The sequence below is a fragment of the Nicotiana attenuata genome, unplaced genomic scaffold (assembly GCF_001879085.1).
Source record: "Nicotiana attenuata strain UT unplaced genomic scaffold, NIATTr2, whole genome shotgun sequence".
NCBI classification, from domain to species: Eukaryota; Viridiplantae; Streptophyta; class Magnoliopsida; order Solanales; family Solanaceae; genus Nicotiana; species Nicotiana attenuata.
The window spans coordinates 664,784-690,830 of NW_017670390.1; the positions used below are offsets into that span (position 1 = coordinate 664,784).

The 26,047-nt window shown below is 40.3% G+C and overlaps 2 long non-coding RNA genes across 2 annotated transcripts; both read left to right on the forward strand.

Moving 5' to 3' along the window:
• The first annotated feature begins 476 nt into the window (after positions 1-476).
• On the forward strand, positions 477-3,716 carry LOC109238747. Its single transcript, XR_002069812.1, has 4 exons — positions 477-525; positions 2,160-2,519; positions 2,847-3,457; positions 3,594-3,716. It is a non-coding gene; the product is annotated as an uncharacterized LOC109238747 (long non-coding RNA).
• A 245-nt stretch (positions 3,717-3,961) lies between these two features.
• LOC109238742 lies at positions 3,962-5,638 on the forward strand. The gene is made up of 3 exons (XR_002069811.1): positions 3,962-3,979; positions 4,074-4,175; positions 5,528-5,638. It is a non-coding gene; the product is annotated as an uncharacterized LOC109238742 (long non-coding RNA).
• Positions 5,639-26,047: the final 20,409 nt, after the last annotated feature.

Here is a 26,047-nt window from a genome sequence, read left to right on the forward strand (position 1 = left end):
CAATTGCTGTCAAGCAATCAAACGCACAGTTCTTTCTTTTTACTTTTCTGCACTAAAATTCAATTTCCGTTCTTTCTTTTTACTTTTCTGGCACAGACAAGCCCTGAACGAAATCTTTCCCTCTTTTCTTCCAGAAATTTCCGCCCACATAGAAATTGAAAGGTAAAAGTTTCCGCCCACCGCCCACATCACAGTGCATGCTCTTCACTCTAACGATTTAGGGTTCGCTTTCTCCTCCTGAAATGGCAAGTTCTCTTTCTCTCTTTAATCTCCCATTGTCTTTCACTCTAACGATTTAGGGTTCACTCTAAGTTGCGATTTAATGTGATATCCGATTGCGAAAATTTTTGTGCGAAATATTTGTGCATTGCGAAAATAGTTGTGCGAAATCAGTCTCTGCATTGCGAAAATAGTTGATATCCGATTTTAATTCCTCTAAGTTTGATATTTGTGCGATTTTAATGTGAATTTCAGCAATTACAACTCGAATTGAAGCGTGTTTGTCGCTGAATCTCCTGACAAAAGGTACAACTCGAATTGCAGCTCTCTGCCCTCTCCTTCCTAATCTGTTTGTATCCGATTTTAATTCCTCTAGGGTTTTGAGTATGTTTTCCTAATATCTGAATTTCAGTAGTTTCTGCATGTTATTTGATTTAGGTTTCTCTGCTCCAATTTCAATAATTTTTGCATGTGATTTGATTTAGGTTCTCTCTGCTCCTTTTTATGATTTTATTAGCGCGTCGTTTGAGGTTGGTGCTCGAGCAATCTCTTCAAAGTCGATGAGTAAATGTATTACTTGTATATGGAATTTTCTGCTAACTTTTCGTACGAGTTTAGATTTCCCTAGACATGGTAGTTTATTTCTCATACTGTAGTATTACTACTTTTTGTTCAAGAAATTTTGTAAAATGTTAGCAAAAGAATATATCTCTTTGATATATATGGTAGTGTTCTGGCTTGTGACTATTTAATTCCTCAATTTGATCCATTTATCTCCGTAGACTACTCCAAAATGTAAACGATTAAAGTGAGCTCAAAAGGCATCAGCTTACAGACGTGCTTAAGGGGAATGCAGAAACTTACCATGCATGTCTAGGTGTAGTTTTGTGAGTGTGCTACTTTATATCATGTTGATTGCATTGGTATTTTCCTAATAGAAACATAAATTTATTGTGTAGCGTATGTTGACACGAAGTTAGGATGGCTAACCTGTAGAGAATAGGAGAAGAACAGAACATGAGTATTATTCTTCATCAAAAATAAAAAGCAAAATGGTTTTCTGATACATATGCTTAGCAAATGAAGTAGTTTGCATCTTAAATTATCCTTTAAAGATTCAAACTTAGAAGTCTTATCTGGTACATTTTCAGATTGAAATGATACCAAGGCTTCAAAACTTAAGTCATAATTTGGACTGCATCATCTTTATGGTTTTGGTGGAACCGATTCCATTAATACCGACTGACATCATGATTTAGTGACAAGTAAATTTGTGATCGCGAGGACCATGATCCTTATATTGAAGCGTCTCAAGCAAATATGGTCTACTATGTTGATGATGAAACTGATAAAGAATGGAGTGTTGCTGTGCATCTAAAGGCAAGAGATTTGTTTGACATGGGAAATGTTGATGAAGAAGAAATTTACGAGAATGAGCCATACCAACAACAAGAATTGGAACAATTTTTTGATATTAATTATGAGAATATCCAAGTTGCAATAGAGGAGCATATGTCTGACTAGGAATTATAGTTTCTTCAAGTTTAAAGCATTATAGTATAGAAACTATTGCAAGGTGTGATCGAGATTGCAAGTAATTAGATTATTTGATTGTTTCGTCGTAGCGTTACCAAAACTTGGTGATTGAAATGACTTCTGTGAAGTGAATTAATTATGCTTGTGGATGTTCAACTAGACAGTGCATTTAAGCTCTTTTTTCAAACATGTCTCTCAATTATGAAATCTGTGGCTTGTGAGGTTCTACTTAATTATTTTTTCCTCCTTGCAAAAGTTGTTTGACTGTCTCTGTTGTTGGTTTGTGACTACTCTTTAGACCCTGGCCAGGAGATATCCAATAGTTGGTTAGCTTTATGCCTTAAATTTAGTATAAAGACTAAACTTCCCTCATGTTCATAGTTAATTTATTTTATTGATTCCAGATATGCCAAGGGCCAAGCGTTACCAAAACTTGCAAAAGTCAGTTCAACCAGCATCTACTTCACAAGGTGTAGCACAACCTTTATCAACAACTGAGTCAACACCTTCACATCTTGATGATACGCCGTAGTTGGTATCATTTTTTCAACCGACACCTTCAGTCCAGGCCGCAGCACATCAGACTGCATCAGTTAGGGCCACATCACAGCCGACCCCGTCAGTTCGGGCTGCAGCACAGCCAGCTCATTCGGTTCAGGCCACATCACAATTGGATCCATCAGTACAGGCAGCATCACAGCCGACACAATCCAAAAAGCATCCTGGACGTGAGTGTCCGCAACATTGGACAGTTGATGCAATAGGTAATTCTTATCTTGATTTATTCAAGTGTCACTATTCAATATTGCCTCTGTCTCTGTTTCTTGATCTTCTGCAGCTTCATTTTCATAATCACTATTTTCTTCAACTCTTGCATCTTGCTCTACAGAAAGCCTTTCTCCTAAACATAGCAGTAAACTGCTCACTCACTCTCCTAATCATTTCTTGAATTGAAGTTGCAAGGTGTGATCTAGATTGCAAGTAATTAGATTATTTGATTGTTTCGTCGTAGCACTAATTCTATATGATTCTGTTAATTAGGTACTCTCTATAGAGCAACTAACATGCTGATTGTATTTTATTGATTCCAGATATGCCAAGGGCCAAGCGTTACCAGAACTTGCAAAAGTCAGTTCAGCCAGCTCATTCGGTTCAGGCCACATCACAGCCGGCCCCATCAGTTCGGGTTGCAGCACAACCGGCTCATTCGGTTCAGGCCACACATAGAGCGATTAACTGATTAGCTTTTCAATTTTCATATGCTTATACCATTAATTTTCATATGTTGATTTTCGATCTGTTGAAGATCGGATGATCTCTTGTTGAATAGCTGATTATATGATAATTGGAATCTATTGTTTAGTTATAATTATATTCAACTTAATCTGCATTTTGATGTTTCATGTTGAATTCTTAGAATAGTATAAGCTGAAGTTTATGCAGAATTTGATGTACAAAAGTTAGTTCGATCTTTTAACTTGATGTTTATTTTTAAAGATTCGCAAGGAGCTACCAAGAAACTCAAAGTAAAGGTTAAGGATATGATGTATTTATCCGACGGAAAATGTATTGTGGTTGAATTTGATGATATGGATCAGCCAATTGGAGAAGGGCAAGGTGTTCTTGCAGGCTTTTGTGGAATTTTAGCAACCGACTGCTCCTTATTTCCAATTCACTTCAACAAATGGCCAGATTTACCTAAGTCATACTTCAATGGTTGCTTTGGTCGAATTATAAAGATATAAGCTCTATTTTCTTATTGTTGTAACTCCGTTTTATGTCGTTAGACTGTATATTTGTATGTAATAAATTAGCTAACAGAAGTTTTATTCCTGTAGCCACGATTCTGTTTTAAGACAACTGAGTTAAATGCACGAGCATATGTTTATAGTTCTATTGGAAAGAAGTGGAGTTCAGGAAGGCAAAGGTTGTGGTATGAGTTCAATGACCCACTTAAGACCAAAGCAGAAATTATGGATAATGTTCCATCAGGAATTCCACGGGATCAATGGACTTCTTATGTTGCTTACCGTTTTAATGAAAAGACAATGGTATTTATTTGCGTGCTTCAATTAGTATGTTCAATTATATACTTTTTTATTTGTATATTTGAGTTATGTGTATTTTTATAAGGAAATGAGTAAAAGAAATGCTTAAATTCGGAAGAAACAAATTGTTGCACACTGGTGGTTCCAAACCAAACTCTAGAAGAAGAGCTGAAATGGTGATAAATGTTAATTCAATATGTTTTACTTTAATTAAACTTGCAAACTGTTCCTATTTAGTCAAGTTATTCTGACTTGATTTTTCATTTATAGATGGCTGAATCTGGACAAAACCCTGGACGAGCGCAACTCTATCTTGCTACTCATAAGAAGGAAGATGGGTCATATGTTAATGAAGCAGCAAGAGAAATATGTGTAAGTTTCTATTTGTTAAAAGCTTCATCCTAACAGACACTTCAGAGCAACTATGCCACTGGTAGTTAAAATGAACGGACGATTACCTGAGGAAATGATGTACAGATTCTGATGTAATGTGACATAAACTAAAATTATGAAAATATATAGTATTAGCTTATCTTTTTGTAAATTGATAAGTCTGATCAACTTTCTAACTTTATGAATTGGCTTTCTGCACACCGGTCACATCTTACTTTCAACATCCATGATCCTGTAGGAAATTGCTCGTATGAGAATCTTCATTACTTTATTCCTTCTGTGAAAAGTAATTGAGACTCTGTGAAAAGAATAATTTACCTCTGAGCACATTCTTGACAAGTTGCACAATGACCACAAGGAACAAAGAAGCAGTTTCTTGTATTTTCATAGCAAATAACACATTCTCCCATCATATAAATCCTCTGAAGTGCTTGATTTTCTAGAATTTGACTCTTCTTCATATGTTCCATAAGTTGGTCCTAATTCCTTATGTTGCAACATTGGCTCGGTCTCGGTTATTTCTCTTGTTACTGGTATTTCTTCTACACAGCTCTCATCATCACAAGCTCCCAAAGATTTCAGTATAAAGCAAATGATTATTATGGCTATTCCTGCCACACATTATTAGGTAAGGCCAACATTTTAACTACTAGTCAAATTCTTGATCTTATTAACTTTTCATATAACATAATGGTAATTATCTTGAGACATTAATTGCCTGAGAGGTTACCTAAAATTCCAACATAAATGACAAGATGGGCAATGTAAGATATTGCAACAGATACTCCAGACAGGTCTTGCTGCAGTAGACACATCGATGGGACAGAATTCTATGCCATATAAGACAAAATTCTGAATAACATGGTGTTGGGACCTTGGGGTGAAAAGAGCTATTTTTTCTGTAACACTTCATGGGACCATTACCTCCTCAAACAAGAGTTAGAATAGACAATTTCTCTTTGTAACTTGCCTGATATGGATGCTGATCTTGTGCAGGAATCTGTCAAAATTTTTGTACATTCCTTCCTCTCTGTGTTTTTGTATCAGAGAATATATTTAAAGCATGATTGCTTACTGAACTGGCCTTTGCTTCACTACTTTATTGGGGATACCGGGTTTAGTGTGTTTAGAGTAACCACTGCATTGTGTTTATATTAAGAAACCCCATGCTCAGTGTAATAAATTTGTTTTCAAAGTGATTGCTAATGTCCTATTACAGAATATGAGTTGCAATATTTTGTTTTCAAAGTGACTAGAGAATATACATTATCCTTATGTTGTCAATTACTAATTGAAGTTATGACAATGAATTTTGTGTATATTATATTCAGGAAAAAATTGAGCTAGTTGTAAGTCAAAGCGCCACAGATGAGTCTGAAGTTTCACCAAATGATGTCGTTGGTAAGGTGCTAGGAAAAGAGCATTCTGGAAGGGTAAGGTGCTTGGGGTTAGGAGCTATCCCGAGTAAAATTTTTAGACAAACAAGATGTCGTTTTGGAGGTATAAATTCTTCCAGTTGTGATAATGGTTCATGTTCGTCCAAATGCGAATAGAAGTACAATCAAATTGTAAATGCTCACTATTAAAGCCAAGAGAACTATGCTCAAATGATGACTGCACACCATCAAATGATGAATGCTTTCAAGACATATATGATTATGAAAGAAGGGACAATACCTGAACAGTTTGTTGGGATTTTTGTTTCTCCTGCTCCGGCCGCGGTAAATAAAATCTAGCTATATGTAGTTTTTTAATTTGAAAAACTAAAGAAAAAAAACTTTAAATGCTTTTTATTTCTTTGCAGCCAAGTGATGCAGCTAGCGGATCCATTTCACCTATGGGCGTAAGAGGATCATCTGGTGATAATAATCTTAATGAAAATCATTGAATTTGTTTGCAAATGTAATAGATAAATAAGTATGATACTTTACTTGAATGGTTGAACTAGATATTTTGTGTTTAAGTTTAGCTTTTGAGATTAATGACAATACTATCTGCTTATGATTCTATAATATGCGGATGTTACTTAACATTTATGCATCTTTAGTATTATGTTAATGCCTCTTAAAATTTATTTAATATCATTAAAATATTATATTAGAAAAACAGGTATCCCCACAATTGCCCCACCAAAAAAAAAGGTCTTCATGGGATAGGGGAGGTTACAACTGCCATTAAATAAACAAATAGAGGGGGTTAAAGCTGCCGCGAAAATAGAATTTCTCATATTTCGAAAATATATCGCGGAGGTTGAAACCGCCGCAACATGATTATTTTGCGGCGGTTTCATCCCCCGTTGAATATTTTTTACAAGATCCGCATTGATTAAAATTTTAATTTGTGGGGTTTAAACCGCCGAAAAATAACCTCCGTTAAATGGTTACGGCGGGCTGTAAAAAACTGCCACAAAATGATTGCGGCAAACCTTACAGCTGGGTTTTGAAGACCGCCACGATATCAAATAACGGGGATCGCTGACCGCTGCAAAACGTGAAAATACCCTCCGCAAATAGGCTATTTTTTTGTAGTGAATAATGTATATTTACAAGTAGATTCTGGGGAGGAAGTACAGTCTGGGAGGATAGTGTGTACGCAGACCTTATCCCTACCTTAGAGGATGCTTCCGATAGACCATCGGCTCAGGCAAGCATAAGCACAACAGTTAAGAAGGGGAAATGCAGTAATAAAGAAAGAAAAAGGAACAGTAACAACACGTTAAGAATAAAAACGTGGCAAAAGCAATACCAGGAAACTACAAATCTAAGAAACAGAAAAGACGAGAATAGTAGAGGCGAATCCAAGGTTTAAAATTTATGAATTTAAAATTCTAGTTATTTTAAGTTATTTGGTACTAAATTAATAATTTTTATATTATAAATAAATTTTTTTTAGACAAATATAAAAGGTGGACTAAAATTATGAAGTTTGATCAAACTCATAGTTTTTGAGGAAGGATAGCTTTTTGAAGTGGATTATTTTATTTTATAAAAGACAAATTGAGGATGAGAATCACTAGTTTTAGAGTCTTATCATCTTGTCCAATGCATCTAATCTCTTTGTTTTAATTAAGCCAATCACCCAGGCTATTATCACATGTGGTATTGGGGGGTTTGACAAGACCCCTACCATGTCTATAGATGCAAAAAATAGTTTACATACAATGGAGGGGGACACCTCACCTCCTATACATCTTTCATGAGAGGATAACTACTATACACCCTACCTCTCACGATCGTCAATCAAAAGTTTCAACAAACAAAGAAATTCGCTTTGTCATACCTAATTCTAAACCTAGGCAGCTGCCACTTGTCTAATTGAAAATAGGAGTTATTACCAGTTGTAACTGCATTTTTTGGCTAGCATATCTTTCACTTGATTGGCTTCCCTGTAGCAATGAGCTATGTTGACCTCTATTTGATTCATCATCTGTATCATATCTTCAACAATCCTTTGTAGCTTCAGGTTGTTGGTCTTCTTAGCTATGAGAATATTGGCCACTATCTGAGAGTCTATCTCTAGATAGAGGTCATTATACCCCTATTGCAAGCACCATTGTAAACCTCACCTGGTAGCCATGGCCTCTGTACAATTGTTAGAGCTACCTCTAATAGTTAAAGAGAAGGCCATAATCAAGTCACCTTTATCATCTCTCACATTGCCTCCAAGGCCTGCTTTCCCCGATTCTTTTCTAAAGCTCCCATTAGTGTTTATTTTTACTCTACCAGTAGGTGGATTCTCCAATATGACTTGCTTCCAAGTAGCTATAGGTCTCCATGTTTCTAGTTTTTCACAGAAGGATGTCCGAGGACAAGTAATTGCACAACTGGGGAAAGCCATTGATATAGCTGCTTGAATAGTCCAGCTAACCTGATACTCCATCTTCTGATAAAGAACATTTTCTGTTCACCATATCTATATGAGCTCCAATTCTTCCATGTTTCCCAACATATTGCTATTGGTACAATATAGAGGATGAGTTTATGCACATTGTTGCTTGGCTTTACATCCCACTAATTTTTGAAAATTCTTCTGGCAGGCCATCTATCATGTCTAATGCCCAATGGAGCTCCGAAGAACTTCCACAAGTATGTAGCAGCCTCGCCTTCTATAAAAGTATGTTGCATAGAGTCCACAACTGGATTGTTACACATTTACATCCAGAAACAATATGGTTCCGAAATTTTGTTAGAACTTTATCAAAAGGTAGCTTGCCAAAATATTGTCTTCAGGCCAAGAAAGAAAGTTTGAAAGGAATAAAATTATGCCACATATTGTTTAAAGCTTCATGTTTCTGCTTCCTGCTCCTAATAAGCTGCCAGGCATTCTTGTTGGAGTACTGACCATCTGCAGATGCATTCCATATGGCATAGTCCTCTTTATTTTGATCTCCAATATCAATATCTGTGATAAGTTGAATAGCTTGATCATTGAGTAAATTTTTCAACTTATCAAGGTTCCATCGATTATTCATAATGAATTCCTTCACTGTAATTTTCTTGCTCATTCCCATTGTAGGAAATAACTTTGCAAGTGCGCCTTTTTCTATCCAGTTATCCCACCAGAAGCTACTGTTACCCTTATTAATTTTCCATATCAGGTTCTTCTCCACTTCATCTCTCATCAGTGTTATATGTTTCCAAGCATGTGAATCCCCAGATGACTATATTTTATCTACAGAGTTTGCTCTGATGCAGTACTTAGCTCTCATAAAATAAGCCCATAATGAATTGTGAGTTCTGAACCTCCACCATCTTTTCATTACAAGAGTATTGCAAATATTCTCCATCGATCTTATGCCAACACCACCTTCATATTTTGGAAGGCATAAGTTCTTCCATGCACTCCAATGGTAATTTAATTTATCCTCTGAAGTTCCCCAAAAAAACTTTGCAAAAAAATTTTCTATCGATTTGAGTGTACCTTTAGGAGGACTCATAGCAGATAGACTGTAAATAGGGAGAAATTGAAGAACACTTTTAATGAGGACCATTTTTCCCCCACAAATAAGCATCCTTCCTTGCCATCCATGCAGTCTTTTAGTTATTTTGGTAACCATGTTATCAAAATGTGAGAGTTTCTTCCTTCCAACATATAGTGAGCAACCGAGATAATTAAAGGGAAAGTTCTTCTCCATGAAACTCGTGACTTCTCTCATTCTGTTTATTCTGTGTGCTCTTGCTTTAGGGTTAGTGAGAAAGAAACTTTTGCCTTTGTTGACCTTTTGCCCAGATACATTCTCATACCTGGTGATCTGTTGCATGACTAATCTCACTGACTTGTTGTGCACATGCTAAAAATTACAATATCATCAGCATATGCCAGGTGATTAACTTGAGGTCCTCTCTTGTTCATCTGAAATGGAGTGAATTCAGGATTTGAGTGTAGTCCGTTTAGTGACCTAGATAAACTTCAGCAGCAATACTAAATAAGGATGGTGACAAAGGGTCTCCTTGCTTGAGTCCCTGAGATGAAGTAAAGAAACCCCCCCCCCCCTCTAATGTCATTATTAATAATAGAGTGCCAGACATCAGATATTAATCTCCATATGATATCAACCCATACATCATCGAAACCAAATTTTCTGAGAACTGAAGATATAAAATACCAAGACATTCTATCATAAGCTTTTTCCATGTCAAGTTTAATGACGATATTGCCTCCTCTGTTCTCTTTGTCAATTTCCTGAATAATTTCTTGAGCTAACATCACATTTTTAGTAATTAATCTACCCTTCACAAAGTCACTTTGATTGTCATATATCAAATTAGACAGAATACGGTTTAACCTTTCAGCCAAGATCTTTGAAATGATCTTAGTCGTAAAACTTTTTAGACTGATAGGCCTTATTTCCGAAAAGTTTGAAGGAGATTCTACTTTGGGTATAAGTACCAACCATGTATGAGAATAAAACTTGGTTAAATTCTTGCCATGGAAGAACTCGTGAACAAAGTCCATTATATCCTCCTTGATGATCTCCCAATATTTTTTTAAAAATACCCCATTAAAACGATCAGGGCCGGCAACACTGTTAGCATTAAGCTTAAAAATTGCTTCTCTAACTTCAATGATACTAGTAATAGATGTTAATAGCTCATTATCTTCTACAGAAATAATTCTAGGAATGCAATGTAGATGTGAATGATCCGTAATTGTGACCTGAAGATTGAAAAGTTTTTCAAGGTGTCTCACAGCAGCTTTGTTAATCCTATCGTCTCCCTGAACCCACATGTTTCTATGGTTCTTGATTCTGTGCAAGTGCAATCTTCTTCTTTTATCTGTTAGAACACTGTGAAAATATCTACTGTTATAGTCCCCTTCCTGAAACCACTTCACCTGAGGTTTTTGTTTGAGCAAAGTTTCCTATATTCCCATCCATTTCACATATTCTGCATGAGCTTTATTCAACTCTTCTCTGCTATCTTCTGTATTTTGTTGGAGATCTAGCTCTTCCAGTTGTTGTACCTTAGATTCCCAACTATTGAATTGTTCATATATATCCCCAATGCTTTCTCTAGACCACTGACCAAGTTTCCTGCTCAATGCTTGTAACTTACTGTTCAATCTCCACATTGCATTACCACTGACCTGCATACGCCAAGAGCTCTGTACCACATCCAAAAAATTTGATTGTTGTGTCCAGAAATTAAGGAATCTAAAATATTTGATCACTTTTTGTTGCTCGCTATGACACCTCATGAGTAAAGGCCTATGGTCAGAGCCTGCCCTCACTAAGTGTCTTACATAGTTGTGCTGAAATTTCTATGACCATTGGTCATTAACAAGAATTCTGTCTAGCCTTTTCCATATTCTCTTCCTTGGTCTCCTATATTGTGCCAAGTATATTTAGCCCCTACATAACCTATATCAGTGAGAGCACAAGATTCTATTGTAGTGATAAAATCAAAACTTTTGTGAGCTCTATGAGGTCTCCCTCCAAGCTTCTCTTCTGGATCCATAATAACGTTGAAGTCGCCTCCAATACACCATGGACCATGAATACCACAACTTATATCTTCTATACTTGTCCAGAGGTCTTTCCTCTCTGTGGAGGTACACTTAGCATAAATTGTAGTAACATGAATCTCTTCAGTATTTCCATATTGATTAGTACTCAGAGTAATTTGTTGTTCTTCATTGGCAACCACCATTGCTTGACCATTCCAAAAACACAAATTTGGCCATTGACGTTCGCCAAGCAATGTTGAAAACCCAAAAACCCTTTATAGCCTTCTATCTTGTTTCTACTAATGAAGGGTTCAAAAATAGCAATAAAGTCATTATTATTTTTGTTGATGAGAGTTTTCAATATGTGTATGGCGTTCTTAGATCTCACACCCCTAATATTTCAAAATATTGCACTAATCATGGAAAACTAGTGCTTGATTAGCTAGTTTTTGTTCCTTCCCTCTGTGAGAAGATGTACATTTTTCTCTCGATATTCTTCCTATTTTTCTTTGCCTGCTTCTTCCTCTATCGCCTGGCATCCATTCCTCACTTTCCTCAATTCCATCTTCACTATGAATTTTTGAGTTGTCTTTTTCTGAGTAACTGTTGGAGTCTGGCGGAGCTATTGTAATCTCTCCCTTTGTAGTATTCTGTTTGTCGGCTCTATTGTGCTCGCTACTAAACAAATCTACAACAATTTGTATTGGTGGTTGGTTTTTCACTTCAGTATCAATACTACTCAGAGGATATATTATTGTAGTATGGCCAATTTTTCCTGCCTTGTTGCCATCTTCTTTAATCTGATCACCCCTGTCATATACTTCTTCTTGCTCAACTTCTTGCCCACTATATCTGGAGCTATCACTTGTTTCTTCATTTTCTGTATTTTCTTCAACCATTAGTTCCCTGCATTTATTTCCACTATTCTTCATAGGTAGACTTGGTGTTTGGTCTTGTGTTATCGGCTGATCTTTTATTCCCTTAGAACCATCTGTGTCTCCTCTAGTTGATTTGTGAAAATTGTTACTTTCTGAATCTGCGGGTTTGAGTGCAATATCGACGTTCGTTTCCTGTTAAGTCTTGTTCAGAGTCTCCGAATTATCTTTCACTACTTGGTCAGAGGAGCTTAATTGTTTTTCCTCCATGATCATCACTTTCTTTCTTTTTTTTCTTTCCATGAGCAATACTGGGCTTAAACTGAACAATGCTTCATTTCTTTGGCATTTTCCTCTTTCTTTGAGTCTTTCCCTTGTGTTGTGTCCTAGTTTGAATGTTCTAAATTTCTTCCTGCTTCTTTTCTAGCCCCTCGTTAATTTTGTCGTCTTCCTGTTCTATCACCTTGACTACCTCCCTTCTTTGTTTCCTATTTCTCTTAGTGTTAGGAAGTTGCCATTGCTCATTATCAACCATCTTTTCTGTTGGCTCTTCTTCTCTTTTACTTGTGCTAGACTCTCGAAGGTCATTAGTTGTAAATTTTTTTTGGCTCTCTTGCAATCCCTGATCTTTGTTGGTTCTTTTTTCTTGAGATTTTTCCTTATTCATTTTGTTTTCCTGAGGTTTGAGGTTGCCACTAATGTTTTTTGATATCACCTCTGCCTTTTCTTTAATGAGGTCTTTCTTGTTCATAACCTCATTCAATCCCTGGTTGTTTGCATCTATTTCTTTCAGTTTCTCCCTAGCTAGAGCTCTACATTGCATCAAAAATGCCCAAAAATTCTGCAATGCTTGCATTATTTTGGCACTCCCTCATATTCCAATTTTTTAGTGTGACCTTTCAGAGGATTAGCTTCACCTTCGGAACCCATCCATATCGACTGAATTAGGGGTTTAGTTAGGTCGACTTCCACTCTAACCTTCACCATGCATGGTCTGGTCCTGTAATCGGTAGCAATATCCATTGACAATGGAACTTCTACAGGGGTAAGAATCTGCCTGATATAGTACCATGTGTGACAATGAAATGGTAGTTCTGGTAGGAGTACCCAAATCGGTACTTTCGGCGAGTCCTCTTCCGACTTAAAATCCGAACTCCATTTTTGCAGCCACATAACCATACCATCGACATCCATTGATCTTCTATACCGAACACTTTTACAATCCTCATCGTTAGTAACATCAATGAAGACTGTTCGAAAATCATAAGCCCCAATTTTAGCATCCCCTTTTAGCAAATTTTTCTCAGCAAAAACAGACCTAATGCGCTCAATATTTGGTCTGCTTCTTAGGAACTTACCGATAATCGTGTATTTACATTCCTCAGCCATCACTCCGTAGTAATCGCTGGCCTTGAAGATAACCGCAGGCATCCCGTTGTGAGTAGTAATTCTAGCTTTAACATTCGGATCTCCCAACCTGTTTCCTTTAGCATTATGCTTTGCTGGTTCCACTACTGCCTTACCATAGTGAATGTTGGGGGTGTTTTCTTTGTCAAGATTCGATCCCACTATTTTTAGGGCATGGTTGTTAATGGGATTCACTAGTAAGCTGCCTCCCGGCGTCCCCATTCTGCGGTGCGGGTGCACCACTTTCCCAAGAAGGGGAACATGTAACCGTTGGAGTATTAGAATTGCTATTGTACGGAGATTATATTTCTTAGAGAGAGAAATTTTCCTGACAGCAACAACATTATGGATCTAATCTCTTTTGCTCACCTTATTGGTTGCCTACATGTATGTCCCCTTCAGTTTTCCTACCAAACAAATACAGTACGAACAGACCAGCCTAAAAAGCAGCCCGGTGTACTAAGCTCCCGCTATGCGCGGGGTCTGAGGAAGGACCGGACCACAAGGATCTATTGTACGCAGCCTTATGCTGTATTTCTGCAAGAGGCTGTTTTCACTGCTTGAATAAGTGACTTCCTAGTCACATGCTAGCAACTTTACCAGTTACGCCAAGGCTCCCCTTCAAATAGACCAGCCTAATATCTCTAATTTGTCCAATTTAATCTAGGCAAAAGAGTCAAATTTTCTTCCCTATTATTTGAAAAAGAGTAATTTTGAATCTTATTAGTTATTTAGACAAAATCTTATTTTTATCCCTGATTATATCAGAGCTTTGACCTAAACGTAAATTTAAACCATAGTATTCAAAAGTATAGGTAAATATGAACCTTTTTTTTCCTTAAAGAATTTGCACATGTGGAGTTCATGCAGTTTACCCTTAAAAACAGATAATAATTAAATTTGTACGCAATTTTATGGATATGTGGATAGATTCAATACAAGTAATCAAGAATGTTAGATAAACGAACTAAAGATGAAATCAATAACCAAACTAGTTGTGACGTTGAGTCCGGGCTCGGATTTCAACTTAATAGTAGTTTTACCTTCAACCGTGCCATCGATTCGAAGCCAAATATGTATGAAGAACAATGAATAAATAAGAACCTTTCAATGGCTAGAAAGAATAGAAGTAAGTTTATATTGCCTTGATATGCGTGTTACAATATGTCTATTGAATAAGAAACCTCCCCTTTATATAGTAGGGGAGTTTTACCACTAGTACAATTCTAAAAAAGGTAAAAATCCTTCTTGTACATCAATTAGTGATACGCTATCGGCATCAGGCGAGATCCACGCCGTGATATCCGATTGGGTGCGGATATCACGGCTCTCCGTTAGTTGTGTGCAACCATTTGTAATGTTTTCAGAGATCTTCGAACTCGTTCAGGGTTCGAGAGGTGTTGTCTTGTCGGGCTCGGTGGCGAGCACCCCATTCCTGCTTCGAACCGAAGAGTTCTCAGATTCGGTCTCTATCTTGTATATTCGTACTTTGTCTAATTCACCAAGAACTCGAGGTGTGTGCTGACCCCGAGTTCACCCGTATATAGATAGTCCCCTCGTTTCTCAGAGAGTATGTTTGACGAAATGATAGGAAACGATAGATGTACCTCAGTTCCTTCCTTCGTACGTTACAACCGAGATGATGAAGAAGCCGAAATGTCCCATCAATTGTGTCGTTCTAACTTCGGACACGTGTGAACCATCGGCTGGTCTCCTCCGAATGTGAAATGTCGCACAATGATTATATTTTTTCCTATAAAAGCTTCAACCTTTTGTACTTCTTCCATTTCCCGATCTTAGCTTTGATCTTCGAATTCCCTAGAAGCCACCAACTCTTTTAAATATTCATTTCCTTACCTTTGATCCTCAAATCTTCATAATTGTTCTTATGTTTCTACCCAGATCTTCATCCTAACTTCAAACCTTCATATCCTTTCCTTCAAACCTTCATATCTTTCCTTCAAATCTTCATATCTTCCTAAATCCTCTTATTCTTAGATCACGATGGACAAGACTTCCAAATCAATTCCTTAGCAGGCTGCCTCTTCATCTTCTCACCCGGACACTGGTACCAAGACAGCCTTTCCCAAAGTGGTTGTCCTCGAGACGGCTGCTCCCGAGGTGGTTGCTCCCGAAGTGGTTGCCACCGAAGTGGCCATAGAGCCCCCCATGAAAAGCTTTATTCTCGGGGGATGTTCAACCGTAGACGACTTCAAAGTCGAGAAGGCCTCATCCAACAAAGACCTAGGTGAAGGGACATCGAGATATATATGCTTTGTCACCAAAGATACCCTCCCCATTGTCCGAGAGGACTGTAAATGGGGAGGTAAGGATGTGGTAGTCCCTGAGCCTCAGGATGATATCACTACTCATGTGGAGGGGTATTTAAGTGCTTACACTTATCCCTTCACATTGGGCACGGTAGACCCAGGTTTTTTGGACTTTTGCAAGAGATACGAGGTGTGCCTTGGGCAAATCCACCCGTCTCTTTGGAGGATCGTGATCCTTCTCCATTACATTGCAAATAACACCGAGTCTCCTTGGTTCAGCCTCGACCACTTGCTCCGTCTATATAGTCCTCGAATTTTCCGAGGGGGACTAATCAAGCTCACTCACCGGGCCAGCAAGGCCCCCTTTTCAAGTATTGACGAGAATTGAGACCGAGGCTGGCAGGGGCACTTCGTTCAGGTGAAGACCGAAAATTTAATCCCTCCCAAGTTTCTGCCATTCCCTGAGAAGTGGAATGCATCTCGTAAGTGTAATCTTTCCTTAAATGTTGAGTCTCCATTGTTTCCTTTCTCACCATCAGTATTTGTGATCGTGCTTTGATTGCTTGGGTTCCAAATGCGGTCCCCCAACTCAAGGAGTGGATCGAAGGCATATGCAAACAGATGTCGTATCTTTAGCCCTCGTGGCAGAAGCTTTCAAAGGGCCGATGGGAGGCTCATTCTCATGGTAAGGCTCTTCTCAGAAAGTTATTATTATGCCCCAAACTTACATAATGCTGAACCTTTCTCTTTCCTTCGCATGTTTGTCTAAGACCACCGAACTTAGGCCGCTGAAAGGGGACGAAGATGAATCTTCTCCGTTGCGGGGCAGCCCCGGGTTGCTGCGTCGGAGAAGAAGAGAAAATGGAAATCCTCAGGCTTGTAGGTGTCCGAGGTGAAGATAAAAAAGAGAGCGGCCACTCGGGTTCGCAAGCCCAAGAAGAGCACCAACTCCCGGGTAGCGGATTCTGACTCACTTCACCGGATCAGGGACAAGTCTGAAGATGACGACATCTTTGTCGCTCACGGATCGACCCCTGTTGGGAGCAAGTGGTGTCCGAGGAAGAGAGCCATGAGGCCGATCTCCCTCCGACTCGAGGGGCCGAAATGGAGGTGGGGGATGAGACCTCCCGAGAAGCTGCTTCTATACCGAAAGAAGTGACCAATGTGATAGACATCATAGAGACACCCTCCTATAACGAGTCCATGCTTGAAGAGGCCCAAGCGGGCAAAAAAATCAAGTGAAGGAGCACACGGTGCAGAAGACCCTCTCCACTCTAAGACATGGATATGTCTACATTGGAAGATTTATCCGGGCTGGCCACCTAGAGATACCAAAGAAGGACGTGCCTTCGGGAGATGACAGGCTAAGCATGAGCCCGAGATTGGTGAAGCAGTTCCCTATGCCGAGTAAACTGCTTAGTTCCCTTTCTTTATAGTCTTCAGAACTTCACCACGAGAGCTTCCTTCGGTATCGCTTGGAAACCAGCCAGCTCGAGTTCAACCTCAAGGAGCAGGCCCAAAAAAAAGATATGTTCAAGATCCTCAGTGAGCAACAGGACGGGATCATCAAGGACCTTTAGGCTGAGCTGGATAAGGCTCAAAAGGAGGCTTCGATTCTGAGGCGGGAACACGCCGACTTGGTTGAAAAGGTAAAGGTCTTTGAAGTTAAAAACGAGGAGCTAGTCGTGGTGACTAATACCACAACCACGCGGTCCAATAGAAGATCGACCTGATCGACCTCCGAGCCGAGATGAACGAGGTCCAATCCATGGCCTATGGGTCGAAAAGTAAAATGAACCTACTGGCTTCGGAGAAGGTAAATGCCAAGGTGAAGCTGGCATCAGTACAGGTCCAACTCCGGGTGGCGAAGGAGAAAGCTGACAAGTGGTCTTAGCTGAATGATGATATTCGAGCACAGCTGAGGTCGGCTACCACAGATAGGGACGCCCTCGGGAGAGAATACGAGACAGTGAAGCCCAAGTTGGCTACAACCTCCGCCAATGTCGACAAAATAGTAGCCCAATACAAAGGCCGATGTGGAGGCAACCGAAGTCCGCCTGAAGGCAAAGGCCAAATATAAGAAGCAGCTGTCCCAAAGAGAGACCCTCGAGGAGATCCACGCCCTAGGTTTTGACCTGTACACTGAGATCGAAGAAGCCAAAAAATCCGAAGCCGAGGCGAAGAAGCTTTACGAGCCCGAAGGTGCCAAAGGCTTTGAGGGTTCCAAAGGTTCAGAGGGATCCGAAGGCTTTGATGGCTCTGGCAAAGAGTCGGGCCCTGGTAAAAATTAGGCATTGATTCCTTAGTACTTTTTTGGTTTTTTGTCTTATTTAAATTTTTTGTTTATTCTGAGGCCGTTTTTATTGGGCCTATGTAAGTATATTCCAGAATATAAAATTTCCCTCTCTGGCAATTTCAAGTCTTTATTTTTTCAGCATCTTTTCATTGTTTTTATTCTTGCAATGTTTCTAATGCCTTAGCATAAAATCAAATGTAGTCATAGGGCGTCCGATTTTCAGAGGTCCGAACGGAGCCTGACTTTGATACAACTTTTTTTCTCGAGGCTTTGAAAACTCGATGTGACTGGAAGCTTTTTCAAGATGCTTAAGTGATTTGAGATGATGCTTTTGCCGAGGGTAACCTTTTAGCAGGTTTCGAACTTTTATAAAGGACTTACTTCCTGATTACGAGCTTCGGACATCTCTGAGCCGTTTTTAGGGCGGACGTAGCATTTTGTATTTAGGAACTGCCTAATAGCTTTGGTGCCTTGGGGATTTAGTAGCCCGGATTGTTCGAACGTTTTTCGGACGACAGTTCCCGAGTGGGGATAGCCCTTGGGATCAATAGTCCCCGAATAGGGGTAGCCTCTAGGCTAGATAGTCCCTGAGTAGGGGTAGCCCGTAACTCTTGTAATCTGAGATCGAAGGAGCAAGGCGGGGAATGCGAAATGAAGTTTCTTTCATTTCAGCGTGTAAAGTACATGATCGAAAGCGTGTAAAATCTTGTATCAAGGCTATAGTGGACTATGTGGGCATGGTTCACATGACCGTTTGGCCCGTACAATGAATCCTAACCATCGATCCTTAGCTTCTAACATACAAGGTTTTCTTTTTTCCTTGCTAAATTTTCCTTAATCCAAGGGTAATGGCCCCCAGTATTCAAGGTCGAGCTTGAGAGGGCTCAGATATTGTTGATGTGAAATGAATGCCCATTAACTCGGATTTGAGACCGGCCTTCGAATCTAAGTTAGCACGTTTTACTGTTGCCTCGTTAAAAACCTTGCCGAAAAAATCCATTTTGGGACAAAACTGGTTCAAGGAAAAAAAGAGTGAAGAGTATTTGAGATCATACCTCAGTAGTAGTACCGCTTTAAGTGTGTCACATTCTAGTAATTCGGTAGTTGCACATCGTTTCCCGCTTCGAGTTTGTATGAGTCTTTACCGGTAATTTCTATGACTCGATACGGTCCTTCCCAATTTGGCCCCAGCTTTCCCTTGTTCGGGTTTCGGGTGTGTAATGATACTTTCCTCAATACCAATTCCCCGATATTGAAATGTCGGAGATGGGTTCTTCCGTTCTTGTATCTATCTATCCGCTATTTCTTGGCGGCCAACCAAACTAAAGCTACCTCACGTCTTTCATCCAATAGTTCCAAGCTCGTAATCATAGCCTTGTCATTTGATTCTTCAATTGCATATTAGAACCTGAGGCTCGGTTCTCCCACCTCGACCCTATTAGGCTTCATCCCCATAGACCAACAAAAATAGAGTGGCCCCGGTACTAGACTTTGAGGTTATATGATATGCCCATAGGACTTCGGGCAAGATTCTTTCCATTTCCCTTATGAATTGGTCATCCTCTTTTTTATGTTTTGAAGTATGGTCTTGTTTGTTGACTCTGCCTGCCCATTCCCACTAGGGTGGTACGGTGTTGATAGTTTTTAATCTTGTGATCTTCAAAGAACTTGTTTACCTTGGTACCGATGAATTGCTTCCCGTTATCGCACACGACTTCGGCCGGTATCCCAAATCGACATAATATGTGGTCCCAGATGAAGTCAATGACTTCTTTCTCCCGGACCTTTTCGAATGCTTGAGCCTTGACCCATTTAGAAAAATAGTTGGTCATGAATAGTATGAATTGAGCCTTACCGGGTGCTCATGGCTGGGGATTGATGTGTCCATCCCCCATTTCACAAACGGGCATGGGGACAAGACGAAGTATAGTAGCTTTCCCGGTTGATAGGATCATCAGTGTGTGTCTCTAGCAGCCGTCGCATTTTTGTACGAAGTCCTTTGCATCCTTCTCCATTTTAGTCTAATAATAGCCAGCCCTGAGTAATTTCCGAACCAAAGATTCTGCTTCCGAATGATTTTCGCGAGTGCCTTCGGGAACTTAATTCACTCAAGGTGTACTCGTTATCTCCCGTCCCCAAGCATCTAGCTAATGGGTTGTTGAACGTTCTTCTTAACAGTGTCCCTTCGACCAAGCTAAATCTGGCAGCCTTGGTATCTGGCAGCCTTGGTACGCGGGGCTCTTGATTCTTTAGGATCCAAGGGCAGCTTCCTAGTTTTCAAATAGTCTATGTACTTGTTCCTCCAATCCCAGGTCAAACTCATTGGGTTTACTTCGGTATGGCCTTCTTTTATAACTGACTTCATGAGCTGTACGACTGTTTCTGAACTTAACTCATCATCATCAACCAACGACCCCAAATTAGCCAGAGCATCAGCCTCACTATTTTGATCTCGGGGTACGTGATGTAGGGTCCATTCCTTGAATTGATGCAGCGTTACTTGAAACTTGTCTAAATGCCTTCGCATTCGTTGCTCCTTCAAATTGAACGTCCCATTGACTTGATTTACCACGAGGAGATAATCGCATTTAGCTTCAACCACTTCGACCCTAAGGCTTTTAGCCAATTTGTGACTGCAATCATGGCCTCATACTCGGCCTCATTGTTAGTCAATTTCACAGTTCTAATAGACTGCCTAACTATGTTCCCCATAAGAGGCTTCAACACGATACCGAGCCTGGACCCTTTTGCATTCGAGGCGCCGTCCGTAAAAAGGGTCCAAATTCCCGAGGTTGTCCTCGAGGCTAACAATAACTCTCTTTCGACTTCGAGTACTAAGGTCGGTGTAAAGTCGGCTACGAAGTCGGCCAAAATTTGAGATTTTATGGCGATTCGAGGCCCGTACTCGATATCATACCCGCTGATTTCGACGGTCCATTTGGCCAACTGGCCCCAGTGCTCGGGCTTTTGAATGATTTCCTCAGTGGGTAAGAGGTCACGCCATATACCGGGTGACATTGAAAGTTCGATTTTAACTTTCTGGAGGCCTTAGCAAAGTGAACGCCAATTTTTCCAGGTAAGGATACCTTGTTCCGGCGTCGCCTAGAGTTCTACTTACATATTAAATAGAGAATTGTGTACCTTCCTCTTCTCATACTAGGACTCTACTTACCGCCACCTCAAAAACCGCCAAGTAAAGGTACAGCCGTTCATCCGCCTTAAGTGTGTGGATCAGTAGGGACTCAAGAGGTACTGTTTGAGTTCTTCCAAAGCCTGTTGGCGCTCCAGGGTACATGAAAATTTATTCTTCTTCTTCAACAGGGAGAAGAACCAATCGATTTTGTCTGAGGACCTCGATATGAACCGGCCCAAGGTGGCTATACGCCCGGTCAGCCTCTGAACGGCCTTGACAGTCCATTACGGTGATGTCTTCTATGGCTTTGATTTTGTCCGGATTGATCTCGATTCCCCGATTAGATACCATGAACCTGAGGAACTTTTCGGATCCGACTCTAGATGCACACTTCTCCGAGTTTAACTTTATATTGTATCTCTTCAATATGTCGAAGGTTTCCTGCAAATGTTTCAAATGGTCCTCTGCTCGCAGGGACTTGACTAACATATCGTGAACATAAACCTCCATTGATTTCCCTATTTGTTCTTCGAACATCCGGTTTACTAGGCATTGATAGGTGGCCCCGGTGTTCTTTAGTCCGTATGGCATTACGTTATAACAATAGGTACCAAATTTAGTGATAAAGGAAGTTTTCTCTTGGTCGCCCGGGTCCATCCGAATTTGGTTGTACCCGGAGTAGGCATCGAGAAAATTGAGTATCTCGTGCCCAGCCGTCGCGTCGATCATCCGATCAATTTTAGGAAAAGGAAAATAATCCTTAGGGCATGCCTTGCTCAAATCTTTATAATCCACACACATTCTTAGTTTATTTCCTTTCTTAGGTACTACCACTACGTTGGCTAACCATTCGGGGTACTTAACTTCCCGAATGGATCCTATTTTAAGAAGTTTAGATACCTCGTCCTTGATGAATGTGTGCTTGATTGTGGTCTCCTTTTCTGGTTAACCGGATGGAACTTCGGGTCCAAACTCTGCTTATGAGTGGTCACCTCTGGCGGGATCCATGTCTTGTTAAGATGGGACCAAGCGAAACAATCTATGTTAGCTATAAGAAATTCTATGAGTTTTTTTCCTGAGCTCGGGCGTTAACCCTGTGCCCAGGTATACCTTCCGATCGGGCAAGTGTTCGATCAATATGACTTGCTACGGCTCCTCCACCGTCGATTTGGTGGCATCAGAATCATTAGGGGCAATGAACGACATAGGAACTCCGCAATCATCCTCCTCGCTCTTCCAGTTCGGTCTGGGCCGATATTGGTTATTTTTATTTAATTTATTCCTTCCTAGTCGGCTCCTTATTCTTTGATGTTGAGATCACGGACACCGGGATCACCTCGTCGACTACGAACATTTATTTTGCGGCCGGATGCTCTCCGTAAACCATGTTGATTCCTCCAAGTGTAGGGAACTTCAGTGCCTGGTGTGATGTCGAGGGTACCGCCCTCATGTTGTGAGCCAATGGCCTTCCGAATAAGGCGTTATACCTCATGTCCCCTTGGATCACGTAGAATTTATTATCTTGAATCATCCCGGTGGTATTTACTAGCAAAGTTATTTCTCCTTTGGTAGTTTTGCATGCCATGTTATATACGTTCAACACCCGGATCGCCGACACTATTTGATTGTGTAACCCCAACTGCACTACGACCCCCGGTCTGATGATGTTGGCCAAGCTGCCTGGATCAATCAACACACGTTTAACTCGGGATTTGTTTATTAGTATGTATATTACCAGTGCATCATTATGAGATCGTATAATGCCCTCGGCATCCTCTTCGCTTAACGAAATGACTCCCTCCGGGATTTAATCTCGGGTGTGCTTTCCTCTCGTGATAGATACTTTTGTGCGCTTTATCATTGGCCCATGAGGGACATCCACCCCTCCAATGATCATGTTGATGATGTTTTAAGGTTCTTCTTGGTCGGTTTGTTTTTTGGAGTCCCTGCTCCTGAATGGTTTTGGGCTCGATCACTTAGGAGCTCTCGGAGGTGCCTGTTATTGAACAAACGAGAAACTTCTTCTCTCAATTATGGGCAGTCCTCGGTCATGTGGCCATGAGTGCCATGATACTTGCACATCAAGTTAGGACCCCTCTTGGTAGGATCGGACTGCAACGGTCTAGGCCACTTGGTTTCTTTGATGCGCCCAATGGCCGATACAATGTTGGTTGCATTAACGTTGAAGTTATACTCTGATAATCTTGGTGCTTCCCTTCCCCCGAGTGGTCTATCAAAACCATTCTTGCTCATCAAACCTCGGCTATTAGTCCCATGGTCGCTTCTCTTCTCGTTCCTCGGGGGGTTATGCCTGGGCCCATTGCCTCTCCGATCTACACTATATGGTTGATACTGATCTTGGACCGGCCTTGGTTCGTGATTGACAACTCTCTTAGGCCTGTCGTTAGTTCTAATGGGATAAACGGACCCAAAAGGGGCTCCGAGTTGGTCGTCCTCGACTCTAATTTTTGACTGGTACATGTTGTGGATATCCGCCCAAGTTACCACCGGGTACTTTACCAAATTTTGTTTCAACTATTGCGAAGTCAAGGAGCTTCGGGGCTTAAGTCCTTGAATGAATTCCTGAATGGCCCAATCATCCGTAATCAGAGGCAGGTCCATCTGTTCCATTTGAAACCTTGACACGAACTCCCTGAGCATCTCATTTTCTCTTTGGTTAAGCTTGAAAAGGTCCGATTTTCTGGTCTCGACCTTGATGGCCCTGGCATGAGCCTTTACAAAAGCATCCACGAGCATAGCGAACGAATCAATGGAATTTGGGGGCAAGTTGTGATACCATATCATTGCTTTTTTGACAGAGTTTACCCAAACGCTTTAATAACGCTGACTCGATTTTGTCTTCTTCAAAGTCATTACCTTTGATGGCGCATGTGTAGGAGGTCACATGATCATTTGGCTTTGTGGTTCTGTTATATGTTGGAATATCGGGCATACGAAACCTCTTCGGGATTGGTTTCGGTGCCGCGCTCGGAGGCAAAGGCTTTTGGACAAATTTCTTGGAGTCTGGGCCTTTCAATATTGGGGGCGCTCCTGGATTTGATCAACCCGGGAATTATTTGTCTCTACCTTCTTGTCGTTTGTCTCGATTTTCTTTTCACTAGATTCCACCCGTTTCATTAATGCTTCTAGAATTTTCATTACTTCAGGGATGAAACCGGACTCAGCTTCGCTCAGCTTTTTGGTGATTTGCTCATTTCTTCGGGTGTTTTCTCGGGACTATCCGTGCTCATCTCTAATAGGGGCGCAGCTTTGGTTTTGCAGTTGTGCTATAGCCGCCTGTTAGGCCTGTAGTATTTCGAAGATCAATCGTAGGCTGACCCTTTCGCCTTCGCCTTCGAACGCTCCTTGAGCCATTGGTCGGGCTCCTCCGCGAACGTTGTTCTCGGGGTTGGTAGGCTAGTTGGCATCGATGGCCACCTGCAGTTAGCCTCGACTGGGTCTGCAACTGGGCCTCCGTTGGGATCGGCATGGGGCACCTTATTGCTAGGCACGAGATTGTTGTTTTCACCATGATGGCCAGATTCAGCCTCAGTGTTCAAGTGAGCGGATTGAGAATGTGACATTTTTAAGTTGACCTGAAATTGAGACCTTAAAGAACAAGTGTAAAATAGAGTGTGTTAGGGAGATTTGTATCAAACCAACACTATTATCCTTAGCCCTACGATGGGCGCCAAATTATTTAACCCTTAAAATGGATAACAATTAAATGGGTACGCTGTTTAAGAATATGTGGATAGATTCAATACAAGTAATCAAGAATGTTAGATAAATGAATTAAAGATGAAATCAATAACCAAACCAGTTGTGACATTGAGTCTGGGCTCAGATTTTAGCTTAACAGTGATTTTACCCTCGACCGGGCCCTCGATTCGAAGCCAAATATGCATGAAGAACTATGAATAAAATAAGAACCTTTCAATTGCTACGAAGCAGAGAAGTAAGTTTATATTATTTTGATATGCGTGTCACAATATGTCTATTGAATAAGAAACCTCCCCTTTATATACTAAGGGAGTTTTACCCCTAGTACAATTCTAAAAAAGGTAAAAGTCTTTCTTGTACATCAATCACTGATACGCTACCGGCATCGGGCGAGATCCGCACCGTGATATCCGATTGGGTGCGGATATCACGGCCCTCTGTTAGTCGTGTGCAGTCATTGGTAATGTTTTTCGAGATCTTTGAACTCGTTCCGGGTTCGGGGGGGGTGTTGTCTTGTCGGGCCCAGTGGCGAGCATCTCGTTCCGGCCTCGAACCAAAGAGTTCTCAAATTCGGTCTCTATCTCATACATTCGTACTTCGTCTAATTCACCGAGAACTCGGGGTGTGTGCTGACCCGGATCAACCGGTATACACATATGTTTCATGTTAGAACAGCATTAATCATAAGAGCAAACTAAACTATTTCGGATAGTGCATAGACAAATTTGGACATATCCCTTTAGTCTACCTCTACCCTATCTCAATTAGTGATGGACATTATTCTGTTTTAACACAAAAAAATAGTCCAAAGTTAAACTAAAAACTCGATTTTGAAACTGAAACTTTCATGGAGTAATATTGTGACCTGTGCGATTTCATTGTTAGTCCTCTCACATGATTTGACTACAAATAATAGACCTTCAATTAAATTAAGTGTGTGATTGTGATTCAACCATTAACTAAACTAATTGTTTGGACTTGAATTAAATTAAACAGACGTTGCATATGATAGAGGGGAAATGATAATTATTTAAAGTTGAAGGACCAATTTGATTATTTTTAGCAAAGCTGGAGGGAAAATGATTTTTACTCTTTGTTGTGTATTACCATTAAATTATGACTTCTGAATACATTCAACTCATACTATATGACATGTTTTTTTTGGGTGATTTGCACAAATAGGATTGTCTAAGCCCGCTAAA